The sequence below is a fragment of the Notechis scutatus genome, chromosome 3, assembly GCF_049901735.1.
Source record: "Notechis scutatus isolate UNSWTSFEM ecotype Mainland chromosome 3, rNotScu1.2, whole genome shotgun sequence".
Classification (NCBI taxonomy): Eukaryota; Metazoa; Chordata; class Lepidosauria; order Squamata; family Elapidae; genus Notechis; species Notechis scutatus.
Genome location: NC_142011.1, coordinates 79,310,338 through 79,323,065, shown reverse-complemented (window position 1 = coordinate 79,323,065; position 12,728 = coordinate 79,310,338). Strand labels below are relative to the sequence as shown.

At 37.5% G+C, this 12,728-nt stretch overlaps 1 protein-coding gene and 1 long non-coding RNA gene across 4 annotated transcripts in view; both read left to right on the top strand.

Moving 5' to 3' along the window:
• Window positions 1–450: 450 nt before the first annotated feature.
• Window positions 451–5,518, top strand: LOC113419167 (uncharacterized). Its single transcript, XR_003371867.2, has 3 exons — window positions 451–495; window positions 3,969–4,065; window positions 4,502–5,518. It is a non-coding gene; the product is annotated as an uncharacterized LOC113419167 (long non-coding RNA).
• Window positions 5,519–8,475: 2,957 nt separating this feature from the next.
• TTLL7 (tubulin tyrosine ligase like 7) overlaps window positions 8,476–12,728 on the top strand; it is an 80,714-nt gene continuing 76,461 nt past the window's right edge. Inside the window, exon 1 of one of the 3 annotated variants that reach the window (XR_015748621.1) lies at window positions 8,476–8,874. The gene's annotated coding sequence lies outside the window, so the exon portion shown is untranslated. The remainder of the gene's footprint in view (window positions 8,875–12,728) is intronic. The other 2 variants (XM_087960536.1, XM_026678451.2) reach the window with 2 other exon arrangements.

Here is a 12,728-nt window from a genome sequence, read left to right as displayed (position 1 = left end):
CCTCCCCCACAATATTCAGATTTACCCACTGCCATACCACCCCCTTCCCAAATAATAAATGTATTATACATTTGTCATTAGAGGAAACTGATTTTATTTTTAAAAATACATGCAATGAAGAATGTGATATTGTGGTATTTTAAAAAGAGATGGAGATCATATTTAATCATTCATTTTATATACAGAGAAAATATTTCCTCCTAAGCCAACATGGGAGAAGAAAAAGAAAAAGGAACTGAAATGTGTTTCTATATTTTTCCCATCAGCTGGGAAATTTCTATAATATTTGCTTAAGATTGTGGGAGTTAAGCAATATTTGGTGAAGTTCATACAGTATATAGCTTTGAAATTGGTCCCTTTAAATCTCTATGTTCTGTTTGGTTGCCTAGGACAACTTTTGTAAACACTAGTGAACCTACATGTGGCCTTTGAAAAAGCTGGGAGCTGAGTCTGATGGGAAAGGCTAGGTCAATTCAGAGCAGTTGGAAGCAGACTGTGAGTATTTATGTAGAAGGGAAGGTAGTGAGGCTTTGGTGCTTTCATATGCTTACTTTTGTACTTTTGGATTTTACTTTCCAGTAATCAATGAACAATTCAATATACAGTATAGTGAATTTATTGCTATGTAATTTCTACTGAATATACTACTGGAAACAAGATATTACTTTTGAAAGCATTAGAAATCTCCTCGCATAGGAAAAGATTGTCAAGGGTGTAGGCTTCCGATAAGTGTATATGGAGAAGACATCAGAGTCTCTTTACGTAGTCTTTTATTTTTTTCATCAATTAACATAAAAACAAATAAACTGATGTTTCAATTTTTTGAAAATTGATGTTTTTTCATTCATAATTTAAGCCATACAGACACTTTAGGATGAAGGACAGTGTTAGGAATAAGTATTCAGAACTGCTATTTCCAGAAAAAAATCCTTCACATTTCTCAAAATAATGTATGTATTGCTGAAGTGTTAGCATTGCTAAATGTTAGGAAATCAGTAAACTGGATGTTTTTGAAATTTGTTTTAGTTTATTATGTATTTCCCCAAAGCTCTGTATTTTGTATGTAGTTTATTTAGCTCATCATATATAAATATAAATACTATATATGAAAATGAGCAATATATGTATGTATGTATGTATGTATGTACATCAAATATGCCCTATTGCTCATTTTCTTTTTAATTTGATGTTGGAATTGCTGCCTTGTGAATTTTGCAGTGCTAAATATTGAAGGCAATATAGGAGATGGAACAGAAATTAAGATATCATATGTCAATGATGCAGAATAATTCATAGGCATGCCAGAGCATTATCCTAATTCTTGTTTCATTAAAAAGAGAGTTTTGTTAATCCTATATACTTTTAGGAATTTAATCTTGTATACTTTTGGCCTTCAATTTAAACTGCAGTGATTGGTTAGAATAAAACATTCATAATTCTGCTCCTCTTTCAGTTAACCTGAAATGTTATTATTTGAGATTACTGAATTCATGGCAGGTATTGGGATACATGTCTATTTTGGTATAAATTTTAATTCCTATGTTCAGTAGCATTTCATTCATTCATTCATTCATTCAGTATAACTTTCTGATCACCATGAAACTCTGTATGGTTAGCAGAGGATTTAATTAAAAAAAACCTTGTAACATATTGTGTTGGAGGCAACACACTTTCTCACAGGTCTTTCTAAAGGCTGGTAAACTCAGATTCATATGAATTTAGGGGGAAATATTATTCCCTTTGTCAGGTGCAGATGCATTAATATGTCTAGGCCTAAAACCTGACTGAAAGATTTCGGGATAATCTGCTTCCGCCAGACACTCTGATTATCTTCTCAATCCTCTTTCCAAAAAATGGAAGGTTAGGACTGGTCAGAAGTTATCCAGCATCAATGCTATGTTTCTTGATGAGGGGATGGATTACTGCCTCCTTAAGAGAAAGCAGAATTAGCCCTTTACTCAAGGATGAATTCACCATCATTTGGACTCAACCAGATCTTGTCTCCTGGGATGTCTTAACTAACCCAAATGAATATGAGCTAATAAATAGATGGCTATGCCCCCAAACTCAAGGACGTAGCCCAGTGGTGACTAACCTTTTGGACTCCTGTGCCAAAAGTTGTGCATGCGCTTGCATGCTCGCGCTCATGTGCCAGCACCCAGAAGGCCATGCACGCCCCGCCACTCCCTATGCATGCACATGCAATCCCCACCTCCATCACCCCTTACCTGCACTGTGCCTCACAGCTGATTTTTGGTCGGTTTGAGGCCTTTTTCTGCCTCCCAGAGGCTTTAGGAAGGCTTCTGCAGGCTTTTCAGGCCAAAAACTAGGCCCGTTTCGTCACTTCCAGCATTTCCGGAAAAACAGGAAGTGACAAAACAGGCCTAGTTTTTGTCCTGCAAAGCCTGCAGAAGCCTTCCTAAAGTCTCTGGGAGGTCGGAAAAGGCCTCAAACTGGCCAAAAATCAGCTGTGAGGCATGCGCATGCGCAGTGAGGTAAGTTTGCCTGCAGTTCACGTGCCAGCACAAATGGCTCTGCATGCCACCTGTGGCATGCGTGCCATAAGTTCGCCATCACGGACCTAACTTATTACTTCAAAGCTAACAGGCTGAAATATCTCCTTGATAATCAAGCCAGACCATACTGCAGTCAACTCTGAAGGGCATGCAAAATTTGAGTCTACCTCACAGCAGACCAGAGCAATTTTATCCACCAGATATCTTGAGCTTTAGAGTTGCCTTTCAGATGTTTCCTTGATCCCTCCCTCCAAATGATTAGTAATCTGAAATAAGGCTATCAGTTGTCAACTTGTGGATGTAATGACAGTGGAAAAATAGGTGCTAAATCAAGGTTCTTTTGCATATTCTGTTGGACTCACTCTTCATCTTTCTCCAATGGCACTATGAATTTCTTCTGTATCATCTTCCAAGGTTCTCTCAGAACCAGGGAATCTCTAGGGATCTACAAGAGGCCACACAGGGACAAACCAAAGTCATTGTCACTCTCTCATTCTAACGACTAAACCATAATCAAATTATACCTTACAGCTACAGGATTCTCCCCAAGCTCCCTATGAAGGACAGAGACCATTAGATCATGACAAGAGATAGATGTTAATATCCTTCAAATTCTGATCATATAGCGACTACACTCGCTCACAGTCTCTCTCTCTCTTTCCCTCTATCTCTCCCCTCCCCCTCCCCCTCTCTACACATTACCTGTGCTTCGCTACAAAACTGTGTGGTTGGGCTTAGTTTTGGGGGAGGAAAATAAGGGGGAAAAAATTCTGCCTCTGCCTACCAGCATCCATCGGTATTCATCTGGCTGGTGTCCTGTCAGTGTGTTTGGAAACTGAAACAGTATTTGCTGTGTGAGCAAGAAGGAGACAGCAAGGAGCCTGGGCGTGGCTTAGCTCAACTGTTCTGTACTAAAGCTGATTGGTGCTGTGAAACTAAAACTGAAACTCCTCTCTGCTTGTGTTTTGCATTTGGAACAGATTTCTTTTCAGGTGGGGAGGGGGAGTAGAACTCCTTAGCATCAGAGCGTATTAATAATATACAAAATACTAATGCTCTGATGGTAATTTTGAAAAATCCTTTCTTAGTGAACACCTATAAGCCAAGAGTAACATACATGCCAAATTTCAAGTTTGTAGGCTTTACAGTTCTGGAGATTTTGTGATGATACGTAAAACATATATACGATAATAGTTGATCCCTGATGACCTGATTCAGGTCTATGGTTGCCTATGAGTTACCAAGCCACTTCAGATTTTGTACTCAAGAAAAGCAGTTTGAAGTCTCCTAATACCATACAGCATATCTGGGAAACTACACCTCCAATACAGAGTTGAACTGGTGAAGGAATAAACCACTACACAGCAAGGAAGTAAGTAAGTATAGCAGCAACAATCCATCTGCTTCCTAGAGACCAACTTTACAAATGGCCTTACATCTGCTTATCTGCAGAACAGCATCTCTGAAAGCCACAAGAACCTCTTGAATGACAATAGCCATTCCACCACCCTGCCCTGGAATCATCACTGGTGCCAGTCCTGAAACCCAGGTAGGACACTTCTAAAAGGGGAATGATTACTATATCTGAAATTCTGTATTTATAAAAATCTTGAAAGAAATCACGGGATTCCCAGATAACTTATCTTTAGAAGAAGTTCAAGGATCTGAATGAAATTGTTGCTAATTGTTAGAATACTTTTGGAATAATGAAATTGGCTGTCTGTTTCTGCCAACCAATAGAAGGTTCTTTTAGAAACTAGTTTTTTTGCTCTAAATGTTGCATATATGCACTGCCCTATCCACAAAGGACATTTAAGACTTACTGATGGAGATGCAATTCAAAAATGTGAATGTTAATTCATTTGATATGGATTCACTCGGTTACCGTCATTTTGAGACTGAAATTTACAATTATACTGATTGTTGCTAGTCAAAAATGTATCTCTTCTTCTTGCCCATAAAACCAATTGTTGCTTTGTTTCTAGCATTTGTGGCAGAACCATACAGTGGTTAGTGCTAAGAAGAAATGATTGACCCAAGGTTATCCTGCTGACTTCTGTGCCTAAGGATGGACTAGAACCTGGGCTTCTCTGCTCTTAGTTCAACACCTTAACTGATTCTCCTTGTACAGTATACATATCAGCACTTTGAATGCATTACACGTACAAGGAATTATTCATGGTTCATATGTGATATAATCAAAATGATAACATATTGAAATATAAGTTTATATCTGAGGTAGTAGCCTGCTGATATGTTTCCCAACATTTGAATGAGTCTTTTTGCTGATGGAAAGAGAACACATATATTTTGACTAATTTTACTCATTTTTTTCTGGAGTTGCTTTGTTCATGATACAAGTTCTAGGCCTTTTTATTTTTAGTTATTGTAAATAAATATATATATAAATATATATAATTTGGTATTTAAGAGGTTAGACTAGTTCAGTTTCAGAGAAATGGAAATGTTAGTCCATTCTCACATAGTTCACTTGGTAAGGCAGTCATTCTCTCAGTCCAACCCTATCTTACAAAGTTATTGTTGTAAGAAAAAAATAGGAACAGATAGGTTACAAATATAAAAAATCGCATTATAAGCACTACTATTTAATTAAGTACATATAAACCAGGAAATTAAAACATCACTGTTTACAGTAATACATCAGAGGAAAATCTCTATAAACTCACTAAGTTTTCCAAAGTAAATTTTTATCTTTTGGTTCCTCAGATGAAGTGATTTAAGCAGCAGCAAATCACTTTATAGAGGATGTAAGAGTGATGATGATAATAAATATAATCATCATAATCATGTCTATCAGAGGTGGTATTCAGCAGGTTCTGATCAGTTCTGGAGGATCGGTAGCAGAAATTTTGAGTAGTTCGGAGAATGGGAAATACTATCCGACTGGAGATTTTGCAGTATCCTTCACCTGCCACGCCCACCAAGCCACACCCACAGAACCGGTAGTAAAAACATTTGAATCCCACCACTGATGTATGTGTGTGTGTATATACATACATACATACACACACACACCAATTTGATGTAGTGGTTAAGGTGCTATCATGGAAACCAGGAGGCATTAAAGCTATCTGAGTGACTTTGGGCAAGTCACTCTTCTGTCAGCCCAATTCACCTCACAGGGTTGTTGTGGGGAAAAACTATGTAGAAGGAGAAAGGAATATTGTGTGTGTTTGCAACCTTAAGTTATTTATAAAAATAATAAAGGTGGAATTTTAAGAAATTAAATATATAAATATGATTTTAATGACTTTGGCTCTTCAGTAACCAAGTTGTGTGAGTGTAGCCCTCAAAGTTGGGCAGATCCAGAAAATGAGTTGAGTAAACCATATTTAAATTAATCATGGGTAGGCAAACTCAGAACCACTTTGTGTAATGGTTAACACAAGGCTACAAACTGGGAGATTATGAATTTTTGTTCCACATTAGACACAAAAGCCATCCGTGTGATTTTTGGCCAATCACTGTCTTTTAGCCCTAGAAAGCAGGTAATCGGAAACTACTTCTGAAAAAGTCATGCCAGGAAATTTCATAGACTAGTCCAGGCAGTTGCCAGGAGTAAAAAAAACTGATACATTTGCACACATACACATACAGCAAACTCAGCTACTGCCTTAAAATTGATTTCTTTTTCTTGTGTTGCTTTTGCTTTCATATGAATATTAGGTACTTTACTATTAATAGATTATTTTCAGGAAGCAAGAGACAAAGCTATGAATGGGCTGAGACTCAAGAAAAAAAATATTAGTTTTTTATAATCATATTGATAGTTTTTCCGTATGTGTATGCGGGACAGAGAGAGAGCGAGAGAGCATTAGCTATGTAAAAATGTAAGTCATATGACAAAACATACTACTACTTGGGCATGTAGGTATATGCCATAAACCAAATGGCATTCTCCTTGGTCCTGAGCTTGGTTTATAATTCAACGCTGTTTTTAAATTGTGAAAAACAAAAAATATATTGAGGTATGTAGGATGGAAAATGAATAAATACTACTATAGGGTTATATGTTAGACAAAAAAGGACTTTTTTCATGTAGATGGGAATAATTTTCAATTCATTTTAAAATAATTTTTAGCACAAGATTATAAATTATCAAAATGGTAGAGTTGTATAGCATCTCTACAGTAAAGAAAGCTTTATTACCAGAGGGAACATTCACTAGAGATTTCCATTCTGAATAATTCATTAAGTACATATGGGTCCTCCTTTTTGCCTATTGCAAGAGATGTCTTTCATAAAATCTGGAGTCATGGGCTCTAATTTTTCATTTAAAATTACAGTCAAAGCAAACCACCAAGCCAACATTAAGACTGAATTATATCAATTGATTTTTAATAAAATAATGTCAACGGCATTGATTATTCAGTGTTACGTTGTATAATTTAGGAACATATTTCTTCATGTCTGTCACACAGGACTCACTGTGTGTGGGAGGGCAGCTATATAAACCTGATTAATAAATAAATGTAGGGGTTTTTCTATCAATTGAAGAACCAAGACCAGAGAATGATTCCCATATGACCTGGGTTTAATTTACTGTTTAAAAATTGAAACACAATTTGAACAACGTGAAGTCATATAATACTAGTATATATCTCTCTCTCTCCATCCAACTATTCACATTTAATAGACCTTTAATACTGTATACATATTCAAAAATACTTTGATACTTTGGTTTAGGTATTTTACTTTGTATACATATACATCAATAAGATTTACTTTTTTTCTATTATACATACAGCACATATACATACAGTAAAATTAGGTGCTTATTGTGTATAGTTTTTATGATAAAATAGTATTTGCTACTTATTATAAAGTATTACATATGCTTATATATATTTGTGCCTTTGAGTCAATCTTGATTCCTGTTGACTGCCTAGAAAAATCCATGCAAGTTTCTTGGCAAGATTTTTGGAAGAGGCTTGCCACCATTTTCTTCCAAGGGCTGAAACTAGCCTAAGATCACCCAGCTGGCTTGTGCCTGAAGAGGGACTATTGCTCATGGTCTTCTGGTCTCTATCTAGGTGCCTTAACCACTGTCCCAAAGTGGCCCTCTTAATTTATTTAGAAAACATACGTTTTCAATAGTATCGTCTTAATTAATAGCTCGTTCATTATAATAGCATTAATAGCTGATTTGAGGGGGGAATTTTGGTAGAAAATGTTTGGATTTCATGTTATACTGCAGGAAAGATATAGGCAGAAGACAATTTAATTGTATCTATATATCTATATCTATATCTATCTATCTATCTACCTACCTATCTACCTACCCTTAGCATGCACTTTCCACCCATCCCCGTTAAAAAAAAAAAGTCAAAACTTGTATGTCGTAGTAGATAAGGAAAAAAAAACCCTTGATCTCTCTTGAACCTTGTAACCGATTTTGCCCCACTCTTTTTAAAAGTAAAGGATCTACAAAGAGAAGGATATATATTATTTGCAATATATGCTTGCCTAACCTCTTACTTAACTCCTGACGCTTGGAGGTAATTTGTCACCAACCACGAGTGGGCAAAATATTGCCTATATGGATCTAATCTAGCTTTAAAAAAAATGTTATATTTTCTAAATAAATGAAGAGGGCCACTTTGGGAAAGGAATGTCATCCTTAGAATAGGAGCACGCGCGATTACGAGACGAGGAGCGCGCGAGAAGGTGGGAAGCAGCCGACGGCTGCAATCTCTTTGCTGCTTGAGCGCCGATCCCATTGAAATCGATGGGCTCTATTTACGACGGCATCTTCCCGGGGGGTCAGGCAGAGCAAATCCAGACGTGGTTGAGGCCAACTTCGACCCCGGAGGTTCCATCTCTCCAGTCGCCGAGCTCAAACCCATTTGCATCGCCCCCTGCTTAAAGCCGCTCGAGGGAGCGGAGCCGAGGCGGGGCTTTCCATTTTCCCAACAGAAGCGGGGGGGACGCGGTAAGAAGCGAAGCCTCTTCCTTCAGGCCGTGCTTCAGGCCTGGCTCACTACTCCACGGGGAGCACCCCACACCTGCTGTTACCACACGGAGCACGTGAAAGCCCCAAAGCCGCCTTTAACTGTAACGGCTCCTGTCGTGCAGTCAGCTTGCCCTCCCCTTTTTTTAGATGGTGAGTGGATTGCTCCGGCCTCTCAGCTTTACCGCAGCGCCCTCCAGTTCAGTATTTAGGTGGCCTCTGGCGAGCGTTAGAGTAGAAAGTGCTGCTGGAGAAGGGCGGGTTGGAAAGGCAATCCGCGAAAGAGGGGCTGTCGACGTCCTATAGCCGAGAGGAGCCTGTTGGAACATCACGACCCCGCCAGAAAGCCACAGCCTTGGATGGGGGGGCGGTACTTGCTGCTTGCAGGTAATTTCTGAACGTTATTTTCTCATCCTCTTGTCTCCAACCTGAGTTTCTGTATGTGTGTATGTGGGGGGCAGTTATCCAGTGCATCTATTCTAGAGTAAAGCAGAGAGATGCTTTGGCAGCCTTTTCTAGCTTAACACAGACACAAAGGGGTGGTGGGGTGAAATTGATGCTGCACCACTGGGAAGGGAGGGTGTCATATGAGGATGAGAGGATGGTGGAGGCAGCAGCAGCAGCTGCTGCTAGTGATTCAGCATTGTTCCTTGCAAAAAGGAGATGAAATAAAAAGGCTTTCCTTTTGGTTGCCCATACCAGTGAGGATCTCGAGACTTTCAGTGAAGAGCTGGACCTTCAACTCCTTTTTCCAGCTGCTCTCTGGGGGGCCCCCGACTTCTGTTTTCGTTTCCTACTTTCAAGAGCTTTGGGTTCCAACTCTTCTCTAAGATATTGTTGGAATAATGCAATAAAATATGTATTCGCATGAAATGAAAAGAAGGACCTTATCTTGGAACATTCCCTGTCATTCTAAAAGTCACTTGATCCCTAATTACAGGAATGGGAGCCCATACAAAGTACATTCAGGCCTGGATGTGATAATATGACTGATGAATTTGGATTCTTTCTGTAATCCAAGAAAGAGGATATCGAATTGGTATGAAGGCACTTAGCTTCAGTGCAGTGGTTTAGAATATAAAATGGATAAGCGTCATTCTGACATGGGCATCTGTGTAATGGAAATACTATTAATATATTTTATATGTATAAGAAATGACTTGATGTGACGATAGATTTCATTGATTGTACAGTTTCTCTTATGTTTGATAGATAAATCATATGCAAAAGTCAGAAAATTATGTAGGATAAATACATGCCCCAGAGGCACTGACCTGAAAGAATAAAAAGAATCATACATAAAAGACTGTCTTTTGTTGAGAAAAATCTTTCTCTGTAAATCCTTCTCTGAATAAATTGATTCATCTTAAAGATGATTCTTATGAGGATCATAGAGGTGGAAAAGGCACATCTAACCTCAGGTTCCGGATAGGAAGCCAGATTAAACTAATCAACTCTCTACAAATACATCCACTATAAGGGAGTCTATTACCTCTCTAAGTACTTTAATTTATTCCAATATTAAACTTCTGTTTTTTGTTACGAAATTATTAGATCTGCTTTCCTGTAACTTGCCCATGTTTCTATATCCTGCATTCAAGGACAAGAGAAAGCAAATCTTGACTTCTTTAGGATATCCTTTCAGTTCGTGAATCTATTACATCCCTGCTTCATTACAATTAGATAACAGATGAGAAATTCTGTGCAAATGTGAAGGATGTGTAAGTAGATGTGTAAAAACTGCAGAAGCAAAAATTGTTAAAATGCCTCCCATCTCTGAGTTCCTGGTCAGTCAATGTAATGAAGCAGGTGAAATAATTCTTTAGAGGACAAATGGGTTAATTATCAGCAAATGACTTCTACACTGTGAGTGGAGGAGTGTCAGCTGATTATGTAGCAGGATGTTATTTTAAGAGGTGGGAAATTTAGGGCAGAGATGTGCTATTTTAAAAGCACTGTGAAAAAAAGTTATTTTCAGAAGGCTTTATGGAGCATTACACTTAGAGAAAATGTACTAGATTGAATATTTAAATAAAGTATGAATATCCTTTCCCCCGCTTTTTGCTCAAAAACTGCTGCTTCTGAGCTGTATTCAGCTTCTTAAGCAAACAGGAAGATAATCTTTATTTTCTGACATTCACTGTATAGTCCTTAATACATTGTAATTGAATTTATAGTAGGGATGCCACATTTGGACTGCCAACATGCAGATGTATTTATATCTTCTTGCTACCAAATAGGGATTGTATGGATTTTTGCGGCCAAGATCTATTCTTAGTTTTTAGTTTTGAAACATGCTGGATTCAGATAATGTGCTTTGAAAAGACAAAATAATTGCTTGGTTGATCTTTAGTCTGTACAGCATGTAATTTCTGAAGTATTTGTTTTGTTTATCCTTACAATAGCTATGAACAGAAGATTAAAAAGATAAAGCAATAAGGTTAATTGTGTTTTTCTGAACAAATAATGAAGCAGACTGGATTGAAGTAGATTCCATATCTTTACAATCATTTCTCCCTTGATATTTTTCATGTCTCCCTGGTTATAATTTGTCTTTTAAAGCACATACTGGGCAGAGATAGAAAATCTCTAGACTCCCTAATGAAATTCAGCACCTCAGTGTCTATGTCTAGTAGAAGGATATATGTCAGTTGTCAGCAATATCTGAAAATACACAGATATACAGAGATGATGCAATGGTCCTAACTGAAAAAAAAGGTTCATAAGTCACTTTTTTCAGTGCCGTTGTAACTTTGAACGATCACTGAACAAATGGTTGTAAGTCGAGGACTACCTGTATATCTGTGTAATATGTGGATCGAAGTATTTGCGAATACTGATGTTTTTTGTCTTTGTGATGGTTGTGATCTTTCTGTTGCACATGTACTTCTTTCAGTTCCAAGGGTCTTACCCTTTGAGCTGAAGAGAGAAAATACCTTGCATTGATGTTTCCATTTAAGGTCTGGTATTCTTTCAAGTAACTGTTTAATATATAAAATGCTTGAGTGAGGAGACTGTCCTGTATATGCGATTCCAATTATACAACTAAACCAAACTATAGTCACTTGAAAGAATGATGTATTCTTCCTTTCACCTCGACATTAACTGTGTACTCTTTACTATTTTTCTCATTCCCTTTCTTTGTTGTTTCCATGTGTGCTTCTATTTGATTATAAGCCCTTGAGACAAGAGCCTTTTTTCTGGTAAAGCATCATGTACATAATAGATATCCTCCCACAATTAAAAAACAGCATGTATTCCTCAGGGGAGATAGCAAGAAAAGGCACTCAACTGAAAATAGCTGAGAAAACTTCTATGGTGTACCTATTCCAAATGTAATTTCTTAAGTCCACCATATTTCAGCTGAAGACTTTCTCAGAAATTAATTTTTTGCACTTACCGTTATAAAATAGCTTTGAAGTTAAAGGCTACTTTTCTGTTTAAGCCAGTCTGTTGTTCCTTGCTCTGAGCTTGTTCTGATGGTGCCATTTGACTACTTACACTGAAGAAACTTCTTAAAGATGCTTCTCCTGTGTTAGTGCTTTTTCCCCTTATTTCATTTGCTAATTGATTTTGATGCTTCAATAAGAAAAAAAAAGAAGTTCATATAATTGCTTGCTCATAATGGAATCAGATTCAGGTATGAATCTATCCTTACAGCAGTTATTTTTCTTAGAGCGTCTTGTTGACGTGGATTTATGTCATTGTTCCTGCCTCCTTAACTGTTGATTGCTGAGGATCATGTTGGTATAAAAATGAACTGAAGTTAACAATTCATCCATTTCCCCCCCCCTTTATTTGTCAGACTTTTATCATGTAATTAGCCTGCTTTATTTCCTGAATTTAATCAAGGGAGGGGTCTAGATTCCCTCCTTCTCTGTTTGTAAACTTGCATGTTTTCTCAGAAGTCTTATCGTTTGTCTATTGAAACTTAGTTAAAGAGGTAAAGATGGAATTGGAATAGCTCTGCAGTGGTTCTTGAGCAATAATGGTAAGAGCTCTCCATCTGGTGGTAGTCTTTGTCTAAGGTTGCTTTTCTTCATTTTTGTCCTACACCATCTGTCTGAAGTTCAGCAATTTGTCCTAAAATTCCATTTAATTTAGATCCTGTCCTCCTCCTATGTTCATGTGACTTTCAACATGAATTATATTCAGAATGAGTATATGCTATATTGGGGTTTGAGGAAACACTGAATAAAATTTAATACCGATGTTCATGTTAGTGAGGCTCTGCATATTAT